Source organism: Aquarana catesbeiana, linkage group LG04 (assembly GCF_042186555.1).
Source record: "Aquarana catesbeiana isolate 2022-GZ linkage group LG04, ASM4218655v1, whole genome shotgun sequence".
Taxonomy (NCBI): Eukaryota; Metazoa; Chordata; class Amphibia; order Anura; family Ranidae; genus Aquarana; species Aquarana catesbeiana.
The window spans coordinates 353,842,115-353,865,958 of NC_133327.1; the positions used below are offsets into that span (position 1 = coordinate 353,842,115).

Sequence of the window (23,844 nt, forward strand, 5' to 3'; positions counted from 1 at the left end):
TGTAAGGTGAAAACTGCTGCTTTCAAACTTTCAAAAAAAATTGCTAAAGAAGGAAAGAGAAAAATTACATGAATAGATGTGCAAATCTGGTAGAAACTTTACACAAATACAGACAATTTCAGTTATATCAAGTATTGAGGGTGTGCATAAGGCATGTTTGTATTTTTTTTTTTGAGACACAAATGATTTTCCACTGTAAGTGCATCAACTCTAATGCCCCGTACACACGGTCGGATTTTCCGACGGAAAATGTGTGATAGGACCTTGTTGTCGGAAATTCCGACCGTGTGTAGGCTCCATCACACATTTTCCATAGGATTTTCCGACACACAAAGTTTGAGAGCAGGATATAAAATTTTCTGATATTGTCGGAAATTCCGATCGTGTGTACACAAATCCGACGGACAAATTGCCACGCATGCTCAGAATAAATAAAGAGAGGAAAGCTATTGGCCACTGCCCCGTTTATAGTCCCGACGTACGCGTTTAAAACGATCGGATTTTCCGACAACTTTGTGTGACCGTGTGTATGCAAGACAAGTTTGAGCCAACATCCGTCGGAAAAAATCCTAGGATTTTGTTGTCGGAATGTCCGAACAAAGTCCGACCGTGTGTATGGGGCATAATACCACCCTATTAGTTGTTGATATAACAGGCTAAAACAGGCTCCTGAATTATATATTATTACATATATATATATATATGTGTATATATATATATATATATATATATATATATATATATATATACACAGTGGGGACGGAAAGTATTCAGACCCCCTTACATTTTTCACTCTTTGTTATATTGCAGTCATTTGCTAAAATCATTGAAGTTCATTTTTTTTCCTCATTAATGTACACACAGCATCCCATATTGACAGAAAAACACAGAATTTTGACATTTTTGCAGATTTATTAAAAAAGAAAAACTGAAATGTCACATGGTCCTAAGTATACAGACCCTTTGCTGTGACACTCATATATTTAACTCAGGTGCTGTCCGTTTCTTCTGATCATCCGTGAGATGGTTCTACTACTTCATTTGAGTCGAACTGTGTTTGATTATACTGATTGGACTTGATTAGGAAAGCCGCACACCTGTCTATATAAGACCTTACAGCTCACAGTGCATGTCAGAGCAAATGCAAATCATGAGGTCAAAGGAACTGCCTGAAGAGCTCAGAGATAGAATTGTGGCAAGGCACAGATCTGGCCAAGGTTACAAAAAAATTTCTGCAGCACTTAAGGTTCCTAAGAGCACAGTGGCTTCCATAATCCTTAAATGGAAGACATTCGGGACGACCAGAACCCTTCCTAGAGCTGGCCGTCCGGCCAAACTGAGCTATCGGGGGGAGAAGAGCCTTGGTGAGAGAGGTAAAGAAGAACCCAAAGATCACTGTGGCTGAGCGCCAGAGATGCAGTCGGGAGATGGGAGAAAGTCAACAATCACTGCAGCCCTCCACCAGTCAGGGCTTTATGGCAGAGTGGCCCGACGGAAGCCTCTCCTCAGTGCAAGACACATGAAAGCCCACTTGGAGTTTGCTAAAAAAAAACAACTGAAGGACTCCAAGATGGTGAGAAATAAGATTCTCTGGTCTGATGAGACCAAGATAGAACTTTTGGCCTTAATTTTAAGCGGTATGTGTGGAGAAAACCAGGCACTGCTCATCACCTGTCCAATACAGTCCCAACAGTGAAGCATGGTGGTGGCAGCATCATGCTGTGGGGGTGTTTTTCAGCTGCAGGGACAGGACGACTGGTTGCATCGAGGGAAAGATGAATGCGGCCAAGTACAGGGATATCCTGGGCGAAAACCTTCTCCAGAGTGCTAAGGACCTCAGACTGGGCCGAAGGTTTACCTTCCAACAAGACAATGACCCTAAGCACACAGCTAAAATAACAAAGGAGTGGCTTCACAACAACTCCATGAATGTTCCTGAATGGCCCAGCCAGAGCCCTGACCTAAACCCAATTGAGCATCTCTGGAGAGACCTAAAAATGGCTGTCCACCAACGTTTACCATCCAACCTGACAGAACTGGAGAGGATCTGCAAGGAGGAATGGCAGAGGATCCCCAAATCCAGGTGTGAAAAACTTGTTGCATCTTTCCCAAAAAGACTCATGGCTGTATTAGATCAAAAGGGCTTCTACTAAATACTGAGCAAAGGGTCTGAATACTTAGGACCATGTGATATCTCGGTTTTTCTTTTTTAATAAATCTGCAAAAATGTCAACAATTGTGTGTTTTTCTGTCAATATGGGGTGCTTTGTGTACATTAATGAGGAAAAAAATTAAATGATTTTAGCAAATGGCTGCAATATAACAAAGAGTGAAAAATTTAAGGGGGTCTGAATACTTTCCATCCACACTGTATATATAACTTAAACTCAAAATTGCACCAAAACGTGGAATTTGGATTTTTTTTTTTTTTTTTAGGTTTAAGGTAAGAATTAAGTATAGATCTAAAGACTAGATAAAAAGCACTTTTGGGATCAATTTTGTCAAACTAGCCCCATACAAGTCTATCAAAAATCCTCGGAACAAGTAAGCTATCTATTATTACTGTTATTATCCATCTTTGCAAGTTACACAGGAGGAGACAGCACATAGGGAGGAAGAATGATAAAGCTGCACATACATTTGGTAATTCAAAGTGAAGCCTACAAATGAGACGTCTCATTAGCTGGAGCAGATGGATAAAAATTAAAGGCTGAATCGCCAACTTTTAATTTCCCAGTAGCCAGGAAGAGCTTGGAGTCTTGCAGAGTATGACTGTTGAAAAACCAACATGAAAAGATTTTCTCCATCTGTCATAACACATGCCGGAGTGAAATACAACTACCTCCCACAGTCCTTTCTTCTGTAAATGGCAAGGATATGTGGAATGTGTATTAAACACATGAATATACAACTGCACCCATATATAATCATTTAAACTAGTTCTATATCAAGACAGTTGGCATTTAAGCAAAGAAAATTAAGATAACATGCTCCACTTCTAGTAAATTACCACTATTAGTCCTTTCTGTAAGACACACGTACACCACTATATTGAATAAGAAAATGAATACCCAATATTGAAATGAAACTTTTTTTTTTTTTTGCTTTTTTTCTGCTTGATACCACTTTAACCGCTTGCTGACCACCCGCCGTCGATTGACAGCGGCAGAATGGCACCCCTGTGCAAAACGCCGTAGCTGTACAACGCAGGAGCTTTAGGGAGTATAGGGCACTTGCGCGCCTGCAGCGTGAGGTAGGAGTTTGTGCACGTGACGGCTACTCGCGATTGCTCTTGATGCTAATGCTTAGGAATGTAATCCTTAGAAACAACCACTGGTCTCCTCATCCGGGCAGTCCCATTCCCCCGCAGTTAGAATCACTTCCTAGGTAACACAGCTAACTACTTACCTACCAATGACATGTATACAGTAATCAGTGGCTATTTATAGCACTGATCACTGTATAAATGTCAATGGTCCCAAAACAGTGTCAAAATAGTGTCCTATCTGTCCGCCGCAATGTCGCAGTCCTCATGAAAATCGCAGATCGCCGCCATTACTAGTAAAAAAAAAAATAATAATAATAATAAATATGCTATAAATCTATCCTCTATTTTGTAGACGATATATCTTTTGTGCAAACCAATCAATATACACTTTTTGCAAAAAATATGTAGAAGAATACATATCGGTCAAAACTGAGGAAGAAATTTGTTTTTCTTATATATTTTTTGTGGAATATTTATTATAGCAAAAAGTAAAAAATATTGCCTTTTTTTCAAAACAGTCTGTTTTTTATTGTTTATAGTGCAAAAAATAAAAACCGCAGAGGTGATCAAATACCACCAAAAGAAAGCTCTATTTGTGGGAAAAAAAGGACGTCAATTTCATTTGGGTACAGCATCATACGACCGCACAATTGTTAGTTAAAGTGGCGCAGCGCCGTATCGCAAAAATAGGATTTTTTAAAACAGCTTACCTGTAAAATCCTTTTCTTTCAAAGGACATCACGGGACACAGAGCCACAGTAATTACTGATGGGTTATATAGGGTATCACTGGTGATTGGACACTGGCACACCCTATCAGGAAGTTCAACCCCCTATATAATCCCTCCCCTTGCAGGGATACCTCAGTTTTGTAGCCAAGCAATATAGTGTATTAGAAGAGGGGTGGGACCTCTGTGTCCCATGATGTCCTTCGAAAGAAAAGGATTTTACAGGTAAGCTGTTTTAAAAAATCCTATTTTCTTTCTCGAACATCACGGGACACAGAGCCACAGTAATTACTGATGGGATGTCCCAGAGCAATGCTACCTGAGGGGGGGGAACCACGACCAAGTAGGGTGCAATCAGACCTGAGGACCCTGTACCACTGCCTGCAGCACACTACGCCCAAAGGGGATATCCTCATGCCTTCTCACATCCACCTGATAGAATCTGGTGAATGTATGAACTGAAGACCAAGTTGCAGCCTTGCAGATTTGAGCCATAGATGCACTGCCCAAGAAGCACCAATAGCCCTTGTGGAATGCCCTGATCTGAAACGGAGGAATCTTCTGTTTCAAACCATAAGCTTGAATGATCAATTGTCGAATCCATTTAGAAATGGTAGCTTTTGACGCTGCCTGTCCTCTATTGGGACCCTCTGGCAGCACAAACAAAACATCTGTCTTGCGGATCTGAGCAGTTGCCCCGAGATAGGCCTTAACTGCTCTTACTACATCCAACGAATGTAGAGATCTCTCTTCCGGAGAACAGGGATCTGGAAAAAAGGAAGGCAGAACAATGTCTTGGTTTAAATGAAAATCAGAAACCACCTTCGGTAAAAAACTAGGATGAGGGCGCAGTAGCACTCTATCCTTGTGTATAATCAAATAAGGCTCCTTACAGGAAAGGGCTGCTAATTCTGAAACTCTTCTAGCAGAAGAGATGGCCACCAGAAAAATTAACTTCCTTGTCAACAAGACCAAAGGAATCTGACTTATTGGTTCAAAAGGCTGTTTCTGTAACACAGCCAGGACCAAGTTCAAGTCCCAGGGGTTTAGGGGCGCTTTAACCGGAGGATTAAGACGCATCACCCCCTGCATAAAGCTTCGGACCAAAGAATGCGAAGCAAGTGGCCGCTGAAATAATACTGATAAAGCAGAGACCTGGCCCTTGATGGTACTCAAGGCCAGCTTCATCTCTAATCCTAATTGTAGAAAATCAAGAATTCTACCTATGACATATTTCCTGGGATGCCAACCAGAGTCTGGATTCACACCAGGATACATAAGCTTTCCAGACTCTGTGATAAATCATCCTGGAAGCTGGCTTTCTTGCATTAATCAAGGTAGATATGACAGGACCTGAGAGCCCACGACTCTTCAGAACGTGGGTCTCAATAGCCAAACCGTCAAATTTAGCATTTGTAAGGCAGGATGGAACACTGGACCTTGAGATAACAGGTTTGGGCGTAACGGTAGGGTCCACGGGGAACCCACCGTCATCCTTACTATTTCTGCATACCAAGTCCTTCTGGGCCAAGCGGGGGCCACCAGAAGTACCGACTTCCTTTCCTGCCTGATCCTGCGAAGGAGTCATGGTAGTAGCAGAATAGGCGGGAATGCGTAAATCAGTGAGAACTGATGCCACGGAATCACCAACGCATCCGTCCCGCATGCAAGAGGATCTTTTGTCCTTGCCACAAATCTGTCTATCTTTTTGTTGAATCAGGATGCAAAGAGATCTACATCTGGAACCCCCCATCTTTGGCATATGGCCCAAAAGACGTCAGGATGCAGAGACCATTCCCCTGGAAGTAACTGCTGGTGACTTAGATAGTCCGCCTGCCAGTTCTCTATTCCCGGGATGAAAACTGCCGATATGCATGGCACATGCATCTCTGCCCAGACTAAGATCTGGTTCACCTCCTTTTGAGCAGCTCGGCTCCGGGTGCCTTCCTGATGATTGACATAAGCCACTGGACCACCCTGTAGCCTGATAGTCCAGGCTTTTAGGGCTAGATATATCGCCCGGATCTCCAGAATGTTGATGGGTAAGGTCCTGTCAGTCTTGGACCATATCCCCTGAACCGCAGACTGTTCCAGAACTGCTTCCCAACCTGACAGACTGGCACCTGTTGTTACCACCGTCCAGGTAACCGGTAGAAAGGATTTCCCCTTCTGCAGGTTTTCAGGTATGAGCCACCAATTGAGGCTCTGATCTACCGCATGCGTCAGGTGCATCGGAAAGTCTAATGCCTGAACCTTCTTGTTCCAGGTCGACAGAATACTGTGTTGCAGCATTCTTGAATGAAACTGAGCATAGGGAACTGCTTCGAATGAAGCCACCATCTTCCCTAGTAGCCTCATACAAAGGCGGACAGAGGGACCCTTCTTGGTCCCGACTGCCAGAATCAGCTCTCTTAAAGCAGCGATCTTTGCCTGGGGTAGAAATATTTTCTCCTGGCTTGAATCTATAATCAGACCTAAATACTCCAGTCTTCTTACTGGTTTTAGGAAAGACTTTTCTAGGTTGAGGATCCAACCCAGGTGTTCTAGATACCTGACTGTGGTCCTCAAGTTTCCATTCAAAGAGGCTACCGACCGGTCTATCAAGAGCAGGTCGTCTAGGTATGCTATGACAGCTATACCCTGAGCCCTTAATCTGGCCAGAGGAGGAGCCAAGATCTTTGTGAACACTTGAGGTGCAGTGGCTATCCCGAAAGGCAGAGCCACAAACTGGAAATGGCACCCTCCTACCTCGAAGCGCAGAAACTTCTGATGAGCAGGAAAAATGGGCACATGCAGATATGCATCTCTGATGTCTATCGATGCCAGAAATTCTCCTCCCTGCAGGGTGGGAACTACTGTCCGAATTGATTCCATGCGGAAGGATTGAATCCTTAGGAATCGGTTCAGATCCCTTAAATCCAGAATGGGTCTGACATCCCCATTTGGCTTTTGGACCATAAAAAGGTTGGAATAGAAGCCCAATCCCTGGTCCTTTGCGGGAACTATCATAATGACCTCCTGCGACAAAAGTCGCTCTAACGCTAGAAGGAGCGACTGCTTCTTCTCTGGGTCTCTGGGGACACTTGATCTAAGGAACCGAGGAGAGGGAAATTCCTGAAACTCCAGCTTGTACCCTAAGGTTACCGTGGAGATTACCCATCTGTCCTGGAAATCCTCCTGCCAGAGCCCTGAGAACTGTCGCAGTCTTCCCCCCCACTCGAGTGAGCGGGGGCGCCCCCTCATGCAGAGGTCTTAGTGTTTTGCCTATTAGTCTTCTTCCCCCAGGACTTCTTTTGTCCCTGGGGTTGACTCTTGTCTCTGGACCCAGATGGAGGCGGCTGTTGAGACTGCCTGGGGGCTGAAGCCCTCGGCGCTGGGGAAAGAGTCCGTTTGAAAGAGGGACGCTTACTCTTCTTTTTGACAGGTAAGAGAGTGCTTTTCCCACAAGAGATTCTCTTGATATCGTTATCCAAGTCATCTCCAAACAACCTTGCACCATGATATGGAAACCCAGCCAGCAGCTTCTTACATGGTGCTACGGCTGACCAATTTTTCAACCATAGGATTCTACGTATATGCACCAACCCCAGTGAAAGACGGGAGGTTTGCACGATAGAATCTCTAATGGCGTCAACCACAAAGCATAAGGCCGCTGGAAGGTTAGCAAACCCCTGGGCCTGTTGTTCAGGTAATACTTTGATGACCTGCTTAACATGGTCTCTTAATATTGACAGACTCCAATCGCTGCTACTGCAGGTTGAGCCACTGAACCTGCTAAGGAAAAAACATCCTTCAATAGGGATTCCATCTTTTTATCTAGAGGATCCCTGAGCATCTGAGCATTGTCTACAGGACAAGTCAGACTATTATTTACGGAGGAAATGGCGGCATCAATGGCCGGTATTCCCCACATTTTAATAAACTTTTCTTCCATCGGATAAAGTGTTGAAAACTTTCTCGGCGGAAAAAAAACGCTTGTCTGGGTGATCCCACTCAGAATAAATGAGCTTTTCAAGTAAATTATGAACAGGAAAAGCCTGTGCTGCTTGGAAAGGTTTCAGTGACCCCAAAGCAGAAGAGGATTCTTTAGCAGTTTCAGATACAGGCAACTTAAATGTGGAGCGGACCAATCCAGTAAGGATCTGCACTAAGACTTTCTCCTCTTGGGAAGTCGCAGAGGGTCCCTCTCCACTTGATTCCTCCGAAGAGGAATCATCCGTCCCATCCCATCCCGATCCTCTGAAAGGGATTCATCTCCTTTATCCCAGAACTCCTCTTCCTGAGGGTCTTGGGGAACAGAGGAAGGCCTAGTGCGTTTTCTTCTACTGAGTGAAGACGTAATCACGGCCATTAATCTTTCCTCTAGACCATTAATGGTTGAGGAAAAAACCTCTTGTGTAATGTATACAGGGGCTGAAGTGCCAGAAGAAGGTGTAGCCCCTGACCCCAACGGCTCTCCCTGGCTAGCCGTCCCTGGCCCTTCAAGGGGGGAGGATGCTGCTGACAGGGGGCCCTCAGAACCTGAATGAGATCCCCTAGTGTCTCTGGTTCTTGGGGTGCTTGAACCTCTTCTACCCATAGTGCAAAGCAACAAGGTGTGACGTATACAAATGAACACTGCCTGCTGAGCGATGTAGTCTGGCTAAAAGCCTTGCTACCCAATGCTCAGTCTGGTGTTACTTCAGTAAATGCTGCCTAGGAGAATGCCTGTGTCCCACCTTACATGCGACCGTCAGCTCTGTGTCTCTCAAAAGGCTGTGTGCACCTGTACAGAGTGCCTTAATAGCCTGCAGCTGGCCTGAGTGGGAGTCTAAGCACCTGTGCTGACGTCCCGCCCCCCCCCCCCTCAAATTTTGAATAAACGAGCGCTTCCCGCGCTGGCCAACTCACCTGTAATACTATGGAGGAAGGCTGGGGGAGGGGGAGGAGGGAGAGAAGCTGGTAGTGAAGACCTGCCTAAACGGCAATGGTCAGAAATGGCGGCCGAGGCAGCGGTGCCCGAGCGGTATAACCACCTTCTAGACCCCTGTGGCCTCTCTCTAGCCTGGGGGGAACATTCAAACATGAGAAATCCCCCCATCCATCCTACCTTTGCAGCCGGCCTGAGACGCTGTGAAAAACATGTGCAGCATAAACACTTGAGACAGACAATCCAGCATGTGAAGGTTTGTGCTCTTGGCAGCCCCCGGTGGTCACAATAGGCATAGCATGCATTTACCTTAAAGGAGAAACCTACTAGAATTAGAAAATTCTGTGGAATCTCCTCTTACCTTATCCAGCCGCAGGGTTCAGTTTACACAGACCCAATCTTCACCTCTCATGGTGGGCTCCGTTTGAAAAAACCGTCGGAGACTGGGGCCCCCTACGAATAGGGGGATCCTGCAGTTCTGGGCCCGTAAAGCACCCGGCTAGAAAACCATTTTCTAATATGTGGGGTCCAGCTCTCTAAAAAGAGAAGCATTACAGGTAAAACCTCGTTTCTTCAGACACGAGGCCCGGGTACCATCCAATTCGGGTGAAAGGACACTTTGAATGGATCCGGTTCACCTGGCTTGCCCCAGTATAGGATATAGGATATTCCTTTTGGAGCTCAGCACAGGACATCTTTACACGTCCATCACCTAAGACACTGGCGTAAAAACTGAGGTATCCCTGCAAGGGGAGGGATTATATAGGGGGTTGAACTTCCTGATAGGGTGTGCCAGTGTCCAATCACCAGTGATACCCTATATAACCCATCAGTAATTACTGTGGCTCTGTGTCCCGTGATGTTCGAGAAAGAAAAATGGCCCAGTCAGGAAGGGGGTACATTTTTCCGGGGCTGAAGTGGTTAAATAAATTTTGGAAGGATTACATTTCTTATGCCGCGTACACACAACCAGTTTTGCCGTCGGAATAAACTCCGAAGGTTTCTCCGACGGAATTCCATTCAAGCGGTCTTGCCTACACACTGTCAAGCCAAAGTCCAACCAAAGTCTGACCATCAAGAACGCGATGATGTACAACACTTACGACGGGACTAGAAAAAGGAAGTTAAATAGCCAGTAGCCAATAGCTTCCGTCTCGTACTTGCTTCAGAGCATGCGTTCTTTTTGGTCCGTCGGAACAGCATACAGACAATCGGTTTTCCTGATAGGAATTGGTTCAGTCGGAAATATTTAGAACATGTTCCATTTCTAGGTCTGTCAGAATTTTCGAAAAAAAAGTCTGATGAGACCTACACATGATCGGAATAGACAATCCAAATTTTATATATATATATATATATATATATATATATATATATATATATATATATATATAATATACACATATACACACACACACACAGTATCTCACAAAAGTGAGTACACCCCTCACATTTTGTGTAAATATTTTATTATATCTTTTCATGTGACACTACTGAAGAAATGACACTTTGCTACAATGTAAAGTAGCGAGTGTACAACTTGTATAACAGTGTCAATTTGCTGTCCCCTCAAAATAACTCAACACACAGCCATTAATGTCTAAACTGCTGGCAACAAAAGTGAGTACACCCCTAAGTGAAAGTATCCAAACTGGGCCCAAAGTGTCAATATTTTGTGTGGCCACCATTATTTTCTAGCACTGCCTTAACCCTCTTGGGGATGGAGTTCACCAGAGCTTCACAGGTTTCCACTGGACTCCTCTTCCACTCCTCCATGATGACATCACGGAGCTGGTTGATGTTAGAGACCTTGCCCTCCGCCACCTTCCGTTTGAGGATGCCCCACAGACATGCAATAGGATTTAGGTCTGAAGACATGCTTGGCCAGTCCATCACCTTTACCCTCAGCTTCTTTAGCAAGGCAGTGGCTGTCTTGGAGGTGTGTTTGCGGTCGTTAACATTTTGGAATATTCCCCTGCGGCCCAGTCTATGAAGGAAGGGGATCATGCTCTGCTTCAGTATGTTGGAATACTGTAGCTCCCCAGGGTCGGCAGCACTCATGCAGCCCCAGGCCATGACATTCGCACCACCATGCTTGACTGAAGGCAAGATACACTTGTCTTTGTGTTCCTCACCTGGTTGCCACCACACACGCTTGACACCAGTTGAACCAAATAATTTTATCTTGGTCCAATCAGACCACAGGACATGGTTCCAGTAATCCATGTCCTTTGTCTGCTTGTCTTCAGCAAACGGTTTGTGGGCTTTCTTGTGCATCATCTTTAGAAGAGGCTTCCTTCTGGGACAACAGCCATGCAGACCAATTTGATGCAGTGTGCGGCGTATGGTCTGAGCACTGACAGGCTGACCCCACCCCTTCAACCTCTGCAGCAATGCTGGCAGCACTCATACGTCCATTTCCCAAAGACAACCCAACCTCTGGATATGATGCTGAGCACGTGCAACTTCTTTGGTCGACCATGGTGAGGCCTGTTCTGAGTGGAACCTGTCCTGCTAAACCGCTGTATGGTCTTGGCCACCGTGCTGAAGCTCAGTTTCAGGGTCTTGGCAATCTTCTTATAGCCTAGATCATCTTTATGTAGGGCAACAATTCTTTTTTCAGATCCTCAGAGAGTTCTTTGCCATGAGGTGCCATGCTGAACTTCCAGTGACCAGTATGAGAGAGTGAGAGTTTTTGCTCTGCTACTGAGTCAGTTACTATGACTGAGTCGGGACGACCCAAGAGTTCCCAAAACTTAGGGAAGTCCCTACCAATTATGGCTTCATGCACAAAGTGAGGCACAAGTCCGACCGGATGGATCACTGAACCTAAGTCAGTCTTAAAGTTAACAGTGGCTGTAGGATACTCCCGGGTATCCCCATGTACACAGATCACAGCAATTTCTTTTTTTTGCGTTAAAATTCAGTTTCAACCATCTCAGCTTTAACCAAAGTCACTAGACTTCCAGAGTCCAGCAATGCCACAATAGGCTTATCATTAGCAGTCATTTGGCACATGTGTTTTCCTACACTTGACGCTGCAGCGCATTAAAAAGCAGCAAACATAGACTGCATTCTATAGGATACATCACACTGCATAGTTTCATCTGTCAATGGACAGTTTGCTGCAACATGCCCCAGTTCTTGGCAACAGAAACACCTGATGTTGCCCCAATTTGATTTGCTGACAGGCAGTGGCTTCCCTTGTTTGGGATGACAAACTTCAGCCCTGGTACCAAAAATCCTCCCTCCTATCTCCTTTCCATGCTTACCAACCACTTCCCCTGGAACAGTCTTACCGGTTGCCTAGGGAGACCATAGCTTTGGGTGGAAAGTCTGTGCGGCTGTAAGGAATGGGACCAGACTCTCTGCAGCAAAGTATCTCTCCACGAGCTCCAACAGGTTGTTTGCTGACTTGGGGTCTCCTTGACTCACCCACTTCTGCAGGGGAACTGGTAGTGAACTCAGGAATCGGTCCATGACCACACACTCCACTATTTGTGGCCCAGACAGGGACTCCGGCTGTAGCCATTTCCGCACCAGGTGGATTAGGTCAAACATCTGCGATCTTGGGGGCCTCTCGTCTTAGAAGAACAAGCTGCGGACCCACTGTGTCCGAACTGCCAAGGTGACACTGAGTCAGGTCAAGATTTCCTGTTTGTCCTTTTCATAGTCTCTTGCTTCTGCCAACTCAAGATCATAGTAGGCCTTCTGCAATTCTCCAGAAAGCAAGTTTTAGGTCAACCTTCCCTCTCAGAGGTGTATTCAAATGTTAGCAGAAAGGCCTCTGGATCATCATCTGCAGTCATCTTGGAAAGAAATTGACCCACATGGATGACTGGGGGCTTATCACCAACATCAATTTTAGCAGGTGACCACTGTGCTAGCGTCTCCACAACCTTAGTCAGGGTTTTCCTATCTGCTTTTGCCTCAGTGGTTAGCTGTTCAAACAGCCTCTGCATTGCTCTTGTATAATAGCATTAGTTTGCTTTTGTACAACGTTGGATAACACCTTTTGTTTGAGGATTTCCTCCATGTTTAGTCACTTTAGGTACTGGCCATTTAAGTAGTAACTTACTACTGCTGGTCGCAGCCTCTACTATATTTAACATGGGGGACAGGTAGCAGGCACAAAGCTCCCTGGCATGAGCATTCTTTCAGGCACAGATACCAAATCCAGTGACGTAGTGACAAATAGTGCAGTGTTTATTTGTGATATATACACGTCTATATACAGGTGCTATACAGGGTTTTAGAAAAGCGAATAGGAATAAAAATAGCCAAACAAAAAGCTAGTCGTGTCTCAGCACTAACTATACAATACTTACAGGTCCTAACTACCAGGCCGAGCAAGCCTACAGCTTGTCAGATTCCACATACACAGCTTAAAGTGGTTGTAAACCCTTACATTCCACTTTTTGCTACAGGTAAGCCTATAATAATATAATATAAATATGCTTACCTGTAGCTACCCCGGATATCGCCTAAACCTGCTAAACCTGATTTAGGAGATATCCCCTGTATCTGCATGTGCCGACGTCATTGCCACATGTGCACTGAAGCAATGGCAGTGCCGTTACCGGCGGCTCCCGTGCGCATGCGCGGGAGTGACGTCATCGTGGCTCCGGCCAATCACAGCGCCGGACCCGCGATACCCGGAAGTAACTCCGGGGAGAAATGTTGCCGGCCGGTGCTGTGCATGGGCACCACAGCAGGGGCTTCGATCTCAGGTAAGTATTACATAATGAGCTAGCATTCTATGCATACTAGCTCATTGTGCCCTTGTCTTGCAGGTCTTTTTTTTTTTTTTTTCTTCTTTTATTCGTGTGGGTTTACAACCACTTTAATAGTTTTTACCAACCTAGGCTGACAAATGCACAAAAATGTAAAAAAAAAGAAAACTTTTTTCTCAATGTTTTATGCTTTGTTGTATACTGTAATTTTACCTGAAAATTGCAGTATTAAGCAAATGTCACGTTGCTCCCCACTGCAGGCATGAAGACAGCAATGTCCATCTTCAGGGTGAAGGCATATTTTGTCAATGAAACTTTTGACCTGCGTGGGATCACTATGTCATAGCAGTCAGTGGTTAGACAATAGAGAACTATTCTGAATAGTTCCTGAACATCAATAGGGACTGGAGCTGTGACAGTTGGGATTTAGAGCCATCAGTCCTGCAAAGTGTTATCTGATAGCTCATAAAAGAGGGCATCTATTAACATATCCCCAACATGGGGAATTGTGCTGGAGAATGTTAAAATACAAATTTGGGGAGGGAAGAGATTAAACACTACTTTGAATAATATAATCCTATTAGTAGTGCATGAAAACTGTACATATACTTCAGATCATCTATGGGGAGGTTTAACTCATCTTTACTTTTACAATTTTGAAAGCCTTCCATAATTGTTGGAGTAGTAACAGTAGCTCTTTGCATTAAAATGTACAAGTGAGGGGTGTGATCGGAGAAAAGGCCATAAGGATCTGCAAGACAAGTACTAACACCCATAGACATCACTATCTAACCTAAAAAATGTATCCATACAATGCAGCTTTACTGATAATTATCACCATGTAGGGGGCAATAATATATGTCTATGAGGAGTCCATATTTCCTCACTACATATGAAAACTCTGCTTTCTGATAAGCAGTTTGTGAGAATGGTTTTGTCTACCCTACAACTTCTCCATTAGTTAGACTTGAATAATTGTAAACTGTATACTTTTTATTCAACAGAAACCAATCACCAAGTCAGCTTTTGACAATTCACTGTAGTTAAATGAAAGTGATTTCTTGCTATGAGTCAAAGCACACTGTTACTCTTTGCATATCATTTACAGACCACTGTAGAGACATGTTGCACTCATAACACAGTACTGTTCCCCAATACGAAATCTTGCTTTTTTTGCACCTTTATCAAGTATAAATTATTTCTTAATAACTTAATACAAGAACACTACCACTAATGACCTCTGTAATAACATTCAGTAATATACAGCTCAATGAAAATGAGCAGTCACATTTGTTAATGCTACTAAACCAAAGGACCTGCAACTAAATTACCTTGTAGCCATAGTTCTGTATTGCTTTTAAAATAATGCTTTACTAAGTGCTCCATGCTCAGTATAAATCATGTGCAGTATCTACAATGCCTATTGCTGGTAGAGGTAACAGCTTTGTAATGTCCATGAACACAGTAATTACATAACCATAGAATGTGTATATTACACTATTTTTGTTCTACTAAATGTGTCTTGTGTAAAATGCATCTGTTAAACTATCAACTCATCCTTTCCAGTGTGGAATATGCCTCCTCACATTTTTTTTTTTTACACCCTCACATTTTTTGTAAATATTTTATTCTATCTTTTCATGTGACAACACTGAAAAAATTACACTTTGCTACAATGTAAAGTAGTGAGTGTACAGCTTGTATAATGGTGTAAATTTGCTGTCCCCTCACAATAACTCAACACAGCCATTAATGTCTAAACCGCTGGCAATGAAAGTGAGTGCACCCCTAAGTGAAAATGTCTAAATTGGGCCCAATTAGCCATTTTCCCTCCCCGGTTTCATGTGACTTGTTAGTGTTACAAGGTCTCAGATGTGAATGGGGAGCAGGTGTGTTAAATTTGGTGTTATCGCTCCCACTTTCTCACTGGTCACTGGAAGTTCAACATGACAACTCATAGTTACATAGTAGGTGAGGTTGAAAAAAGACACAAATCCATCAAGTCCAACCTATGTGTGTGATTATATGTCAGTATTACATTGTATATCCCTGTATGTTGTGGTCATTCAGGTGCTTATCTAATAGTTTTTTGAAACTATTGATGCTCCCCACTGAGACCAACGCCTGTGGAAGGGAATTCCACATCCTTGCCGCTCTTACAGTAAAGAACCCTCTACATACTTTAAAGAGGATGTAAACCCACTCTCATCAATTATAAACTACTGCCATAGCACTGATAAATAAGGATATACATGCATCCTGCATGTATCCTTACCTTTTAAACATCTCCCCTTTCTGGATTAACTGTGTGGCAAGACTGGGCTCAAATGGTAGGAAATCTTATACTCTACAGTATGATATAAAAAAAAAACATTTGGGGTTTACATCCACCTTAAGGTTAAACCTCTTTTCTTCTAATTTTAATGAGTGGCCATGTGCCTTGTTAAACTCCCTTAAAAAAAGTTTTATCCCTATTTTGAGGTCACCAGTCCGGTATTTGTAAATTTAAATCATATCCCCTCTCAAGCGTCTCTTCTCCAGAGAGAATAAGTTCAGTGCTCGCAACATTTCCTCATAACTAATACCCTCCAGACCCTTTATTAGCTTTGTTACCCTTCTTTGTACTCGCTGGATTTCCAGTACATCCTTCCTGAGGACTGGTGCTCAGAACTGGGCAGCATACTCTAGGTGTGGCAGGGCCAGAGTCTTTTTCTCTCTGGAGTTAATCCCCTTTTTAATGCATGCCAATATTCTGTTTGCTTTGTTAGCAGTGCTTGGCATTGCATGCCATTTCTGAGCCTATCATTTACTAGGACCCCCGGGTCCTTTTCCATCCTAGATTCCCCCAGAGGTTCTCCCCCCAGCGTATAGCTTGCATTCATATTTTTGCCACCCAAATGCATTATTTTACATTTTTTCTACATTAAACCTCATTTCTCATGTAGTTGCCCACCACATTAATTTGTTCAGATCTTTTTTGAAAGGTTTCCACATCCTGCAGAGAAGTTATTGCCCTGCTTAGCTTAGTAAGAAGTTATTGCCCTGCTTAGCTTAGTATCGTCCGCAAATACAGAGATTGAACTGTTTACCCCATCCTCCAGGTCATTTATGAACAAATTAAATAGGATTGGTCCCGTTGATTTATTAATGTTAAGTTTCCCAAGTCTAATTTTAATTCTGTCCTCTGTTAACCATGGAGGTGCTTCGTGTGATGTGTCATGAGGATAAACCCTGCAGCTTTGGTTACTGAAGCCCCCCGATTCCCTCGTGAATACTGGGGAGAAGAATAAATTCAATACCTTCGCCATCTCCCCATCCTTTTTAACCAGATGTCCTTCTTCATTCTTTATGGGGCCAATATGGTCTGTCCTCCCTTTTTTACTGTTTACATACTTAAAGAATTTCTTGGGACTTTTTTTTTCTCTCCTCCGCTATGTGTCTTTTGTGTTCTATTTTAGCCGCCCTAATTTCACCCTTACATTTCGTGTTGCATTTTCTGGGATAAAGGGTATACCCTTGAATGTTTGCCAGCCAATCATGAGAGCTGTTGAACCAAGTCTCTGAAATTCCCACAAAATCCAAATCCTCCTCGTACAACAGTATCTCTAATTCACCCATCTTGTCAGCCAGGCTCCTGGCATTGGTGAACATGCCACGTAGTTTAGACCAGCCACATACTATCCTCTTATTGGGTGTTCCGAGATTGCAACTAGTACATGTTACTATTTTTAACTTGGGTTTATGTGCTTTAGTCAACCTACCACTAATGCCCCCAATACTACCCTTTGGAATATGTTCCTCGCTGATCTCTACCTCTGGGCCCTCCCCCCGGCGCCTTGTTTAAAAACCCCTCTAACTTTTTGGCCATCTTCACTCCCAGTCGATCTGCACCCTCCCCATTTTGGTGCAGTCCGTCCCTTCTATAGCACCGGTGACCGACTGAGAAGTCGGCCCAGTCCTCCAGGGACCCAAACCCCTGCTTACTACACCAGCTCCTCCGCCACTCGTTTACTTCCCTAATCTCTCCCTGCCTTTCTGGTATGGTATTCCAGTAGTATTCCTGAGGATACTACCTTGAAGGTCCTTTTCCTCACATTAGCTCCAAAGTACCTAAAATCGTTCTTTTTGACACTCCATCTGCCTCTGACTTTAACATTGGTGTCCATGTGCACCATGACAGCCAGGTCTTCCCCAGCCCCTCCCAGTAATCTGTCCACCAGAACCGTGATGTGCTGAACACAAGCGCCCGGTAGACAACATACAGTTTGGCGCTTCAAGTCTTTGTTACAGATTTGCCCTCTTTGTCCTAAGAATTGAGTCCCCTACCACCAGAATCTGTCTTCCCTTTCCCTTCGCTTCCCCCCTCACTCTCACTGGAGTTCTTCCCCCAGTAGCTAGGAGAGTCCCTCAGCTCCAGCGTTGCAGGTCCCTGACTGATTTCACCAATGTCACTCAATGGAAAGTACTTATTGGGATGCTCCAGCCCTGGATCAGCCTCCCTGGCACTTCCCCCTCTACCCTTCCTGAGTGTTACCCATCTACTCTTTCCTAGTGCCTACACCACTTTGTCTCCACCCACCACTGTGCTGGCCCCTGCCAGGTACGTTCCCAGCTCCCCTTTAGTATGGAGTGTCTTCTCAGTGTTGACAGTTGCTTCCCCAGATTCAGAGCCTGGGCTTCCAGTGAAACAATGTGTTTACATTTTGCAAAGCAGTATTTGTTCTCGATCGGATGATCAAGGAACGCATACATGCTGCAAGATGTGCACCAAGTCGCATCTCCACACCTGCCGGGCATTGTACCTACTAATTTAATGAGGATTGGGGAATATACCCTGTCCAAAATACCTAACAATTAGCTTCCTGACACTAATACTCAACAAAACAACACACAGGTACTCAACAAGACAATACACAAGTACTCAACAAGACAATACATATAATATAGGTACTCGCAGACCCACATGGCAAAGAACTGTCTGAAGATCTGAAAAAAAGAATTGTTGCACTACATAAAGATGGCCTAGGCTATAGGAAGATTGTCAAGACCCTGAAACTGAGCTACAGCACAGTGGCCAAGACCATACATTGGTTTAACAGGCCAGGATCCACTCAGAACAGGACTCGCCATGGTCGACCAAAGAATTTGAGTGCACATGCTCAACATATATCCAGAGGTTGTTTTTGGGAAACAGACAAATGAGTGCTGCCAGCATTGCTGCAGATGTTGAAGGGGTGGGGGGGTCAGCCTGTCAGTGCTCAGACCATACACCACACACTGTGCATCAAACTGGTCTGCATGGCTGTGGTTCCAGAAGGAAGCCTCTTCTAAAGATGATGCACAAGAAACCCTGCAAACAGTTTGCTAAATACAAGCAGACTAAGGACATGGATTACTGGAACCATGTCCTGTGGTCTGATGAGACCAAGATAAACTTATTTGGTTCATATGGTGTCAAGTGTATGTGGCGACAACCAGGTGAGGAGTACAAGAACAAGTGTGTCTTGCCTACAGTCAAGCATGGTCGTGGGAGTGTCATGGTCTGGGGCTGCATGAGTGATGTTGGCACTGGGGAGCTAGAGTTCATTGAGGGAACCATAAATACCAACATGTACTCTGACATACTGAAGCAGAGCATGATGCACCTCCCTTTGGAGACTGGGCCACAGGCCAGTATTCCAACAGGATAACGACCCCAAACACACCTTAAGGACAACCACTGCATTGCAAAAGATGCTGAGGGTAAAGGTGATGGACTTGCCAACCCTTTTGAGCATCTGTGGGGCCTCTAAACAGAAGGTGAAGGAGCGCAAAGCCTCTAACATCCACCAGCTCCATGATGTTGTCATGGGGAGTGGAAGAGGACTCCAGTGGCTAGCTGTGAAGCTCTGGTGAACTCCATGCCCCAGAGGGTTAAGGCAGTGCACACAAAATATTGACACTTTGGGCGCAATTTGGACATTTTCACTTAGCGGGTGTACTAACTTTTGTTGCCAGCGGTTTAGACATTAATGGCTGTGTGTTGAGTTATTTTGAGGGGACAGCAAATTTACACTGTTATACAAGCTATACACTCACTACTTTACATTGTAGTAAAGTGTAATTTTCTTAGTGTTGCCATATGAAAGAATAAAATAATTTACACAAATTTGAGGGGTGAGATACTGTATGTTCCAATAGTTTCTGACCAATTTATGAATAGAAGAAAAAAAATTTTTTCACCTGTTGTCATAAAGCAGACACCCTCCACCCTATACAGACATTGAAACATTGGCTGCCCAACTTGCTCTATGGTGGCTTGACAGTTGTGCTGGGTTTTTTTTTTGTTTTTTTTATGGTGATGGGGACATGTCATTTTTTAAAGGATAAGTTCACCTTTCTAAAAAAAAAGGGGCCTGTAAAGCATTGCACCCAAAATCAGTAGATTCTAACCACATACTACATAATATAAACTGATTTGGATTTTTTTTTTTTACCAAAGAAATGTAGAATACATTTATAAAAAAAAGATTATTTGCATTTTTTTTCAAAATTTTGAGGCTTTTTTAATTTATATAACAAAAAATAAGAAAATCCTGTGGTGATTAAATACACCAAAAATAAGCTCTATCTGTATCAAGGAAAATGATAGAAATTTAAATTGGGTACAGTGTTGCATGACTAATTGTCATTCAAAGTGACAGTGTTGAAAACTGAAAAATGGCTTTGGCAGGAAGGGGGTGAAAGTATCCAGTTTTGAAGTGATTAAGCTACATTAGGACATCCATGCTGAAATATTCTCCCCATTACCCAAAGCTAAACTTTAAGCACACATACAGAAATAGTGTAAGAGGCCTTACAGACAGGAGTGGATTCTGGACAAGGCAGTTCAGTCAGAAAGGAAATCAAGAGCCTGTCTTTGCTGTTGATAGGGTTTGGCAGGGTGCAAGATTGACTTAAAAATTTAAAATCTGTTAGCAGATAAAACAGTTTACGTGATGTATAAGTTTTTTTTTTTTTTTTGTGCATTTAACTTTTTGCCAGGACTACAGATTTAACCAGCTATGGATATTAGGCTCATTATGCACACCCATACAAAGCTCACTGAAGTACACAGGGCATACATACATAGCATGCCCTTTCCCCCTGCTGCCACTTCCCCCACCTCATTTACCAGCTCCACCAATTCTTCAGCTTTACCATTTCCATTACTATGTTATATAACAGCTATTACAGCTGCTGCTAAGGCTTGGTTCACACTGCCACATGGAGCGGCTCACAGCAGGGGTCCGGTGCGCCCCGGTTTACTGTTTCAGGTCCAATTTCTGTGCGAATTTTTGGCTGCATCCGGACCTTAAACGGACCAGAAGACGCACAGGACTCCTGTGCAATTCGCTCCACAGCTGTCCCAGAGCTGTGTGAACAGGCTCCATAGACAGCCAGTCGCAATCTCCTGACATGCAAATTGGATGCAGGGAAATCCACATCCAATTTGCAATAGTGTAAACCCAGCCTAAAAAACTGACCTTCTGACAGTGTTTATTTGCCAGCAATTCCCAAATATGTTATACAGCAGCTATTATAGCTGCTGCTGTCAAAATCAGACCTTCTGACAGTGTTTATAAATGCCATTTAGACTCCAGAGATACAAAGAATAATTGTAGCTACTTTGAATTCATTCTGTTCCACTCATGTGCAGATCAAAAGTTTGATTTGCATATGATGTTATTTGCATAAATAATGGAATGTGCTTCTATTCAACCCCTTATAAACCCTTAGTTTATCCTAATCAGCCCCAAATAACTCCCTTTTCCTTTTTTTTTTTTTTTTTTTTTTACATACGGTTGGCATTTTAAAAAAGCACAAAATTGAAGAACAGGACATAGGCTTCTTTAAAGCTTGACAATTGATCAACTATCAAACTAAGCAATCAGCAGAAAACATAAGGACAGAAAGGAGGATGGTACTGTATTCCAGGAACAGGATTTTGGAAAGGCATTCCATATTGGGGACATTAGGCCCAACAGAAGGTGATGGCTCTAAATTTAAACTGGAGGGCAACTCCATCCACCAACACTTTTGAGGCTTTTTTTAGCATGTGAAAGTCTGAAGTCAAAAGCCCACACTCCTGGGAGGAGTTCTCAGACTTTACATTATTATTGGGAAGCAACCCTGACAGGATGGATGATTTGGAAAATGACTCAGCAGGTGATGCCAACTGGCAGTCCAGTCTCTTTGTCAGCGAGACTTTACTCATCTGGTCTGCCATACAGGTTGAATATTCCTCTCCAGTTAAAAAGGAGGAACATGGAGTAGCTGAGGAGATAAGAGGAGATTCTAAGGTCTGGAGAACCAGCTGCAGAGTTTGTAGAAGAATAGGCCTAGCTCCTCATTCCAGGCCTCTTCTTTCTGACACCTGCCAAGAGGGTAAGGTGAAATACTGTGGTATACTTAATCAGTGCAGAAACGGTTGATGTGGAACAGAAGGCGTGCAGGCCTCCTGTGTCCCACAAATGAGGCTACTGGATAACCTGGTGTGACCTTAGCCACAAACTGGAGCAGATTAGCAGATGGAACTGTAGTGTGCTTTTCTAGTTTTTTTCAGAGCAATGTGCTCAAGATGAAGCCTGGAGCTAGGGGAAGGACAGCATACCTCAAGGGGAGGGGGGGGGGGACTGTGCATATAGAACGGGCTATTGTGTGCCAGTTTTCTGTTTCCGAGAGGAACTGATGAGGGGCTGCAGGCACTTTGAGCTAAAGGAGAGCCCGCCCACTGCATCCAGTTGCAGTTGTGATTGCCCTTCCAGCCTCAGAGTAAAGAGGACTGCTGGGATCTGCCTGGGACTATAGGAAATGTAGTACCCGAGATACATCTTCCTTTTAAGCCAGGAACTGGACAGAGTTACAAGTCCCAGCAGACTGGGGAGTTGCAACAGGAAATAAAAAGGGAAGGAAGCTTGATGCTCAGGGGCAGCCTCGTGGTGAGCTGAGAGGTGATCAATAGAGAGAAAGCTACTGTAGTGGAGAGTCCTCTACCTTAATATTCAACCCAAATGTTAATGAGAGAGACTGTGCTGCCACATCTTCCCAGAGGTCAGAGCTGTGAGAGATCACCACTTTCAGGCCCTGAGTGACTGCTAACATCTCTGTTAGAGATAATCATTGCAGAGTCTTGAGCCACCACTGATATTAACATTTCCGTGGAAGATCACAGCTGACGTCACCAGCTCCAGACAGAGAGAGGGAGGAGTAATCACACATCATTTGGTGTAGCTAGGCCACAACTTTCTTTCCACTTCTTAAAAAGACACCTGATTTTAGGATACAGTTTGGGTACTCATGCCTGGTGAGTCAGGGTTTGGAGAGACTAACAGACTTTTATTTCCCAATGCCAGTTACGTTCTCCTGGATTTGGGCTTCAGGGGCAAATCATTTTGGTCCTCCATTTAATTATTATGTTGTGAAAATGTAATATTCGTTACTGTTTACCGTTAATGCTGCATTTTTTTTTTCCCATTGAGAGTATTTTCCCAAGTATATGCTACTTGACTAGCCTTGGTGCGTCAGAGGATCTGGCATTGCTGGTAAGGTTGTTGACATCTGAAATCTGGTGACCCACACATAGCAGCTACTTCATGGGTAAGCACTACAAATATATGAAAAATCTAGCTCTGACACTGCTGTTCAAAGGGGTCTGCAATGACCGCAGCAAGGTTGGATGAAGATCTCTAGACTGAGCCCTAGAGATTGGTTGTGCTTGCCATTGTAACATTATGTGCACCTGCAGTACAAAATGAGGAGAAGCATATGCTCACTACGAAGTAACCTCCACACCTCTGGACTGCGAGACACATAAAGTACACTGGGGAGGGCTGTCCTTCCCCCTAAAACTACAACCCATTAAGGCTTGGAAAAAACTGTAGGGATGTGTATGCTCCTGTGCACAGCATAATTTGTAGACCAAATTTAATCCAAAGTGGTCTTTAAAGTGGTAGTAAACTCAGTTTTACCACTTGTATCTACAATAAGGGTTACCTGTAGGTATTGTGAATATCTCCTAAACGTGCATTGTTTAGGAGATAGTCACACTGCATGCAGCCAGTGACTTCACTGGCGCATGCGCTCTGAAGGTTCGGCATACAATGCCGGACCTTCAGAGCTCATGCCGTAAACGGTGACTCCAGTGTGAATGTGTGGGAATGACGTCATCGCGCCCTGGCCACTCATG

General features: G+C 43.9%; 1 protein-coding gene across 2 annotated transcripts in view; it reads right to left on the minus strand.

Moving 5' to 3' along the window:
- The window catches only part of ASCC3 (activating signal cointegrator 1 complex subunit 3), a 1,208,179-nt gene that overhangs the window by 703,274 nt on the left and 481,061 nt on the right, over nucleotides 1–23,844 (minus strand). The gene's annotated exons all lie outside the window — the stretch shown is intronic.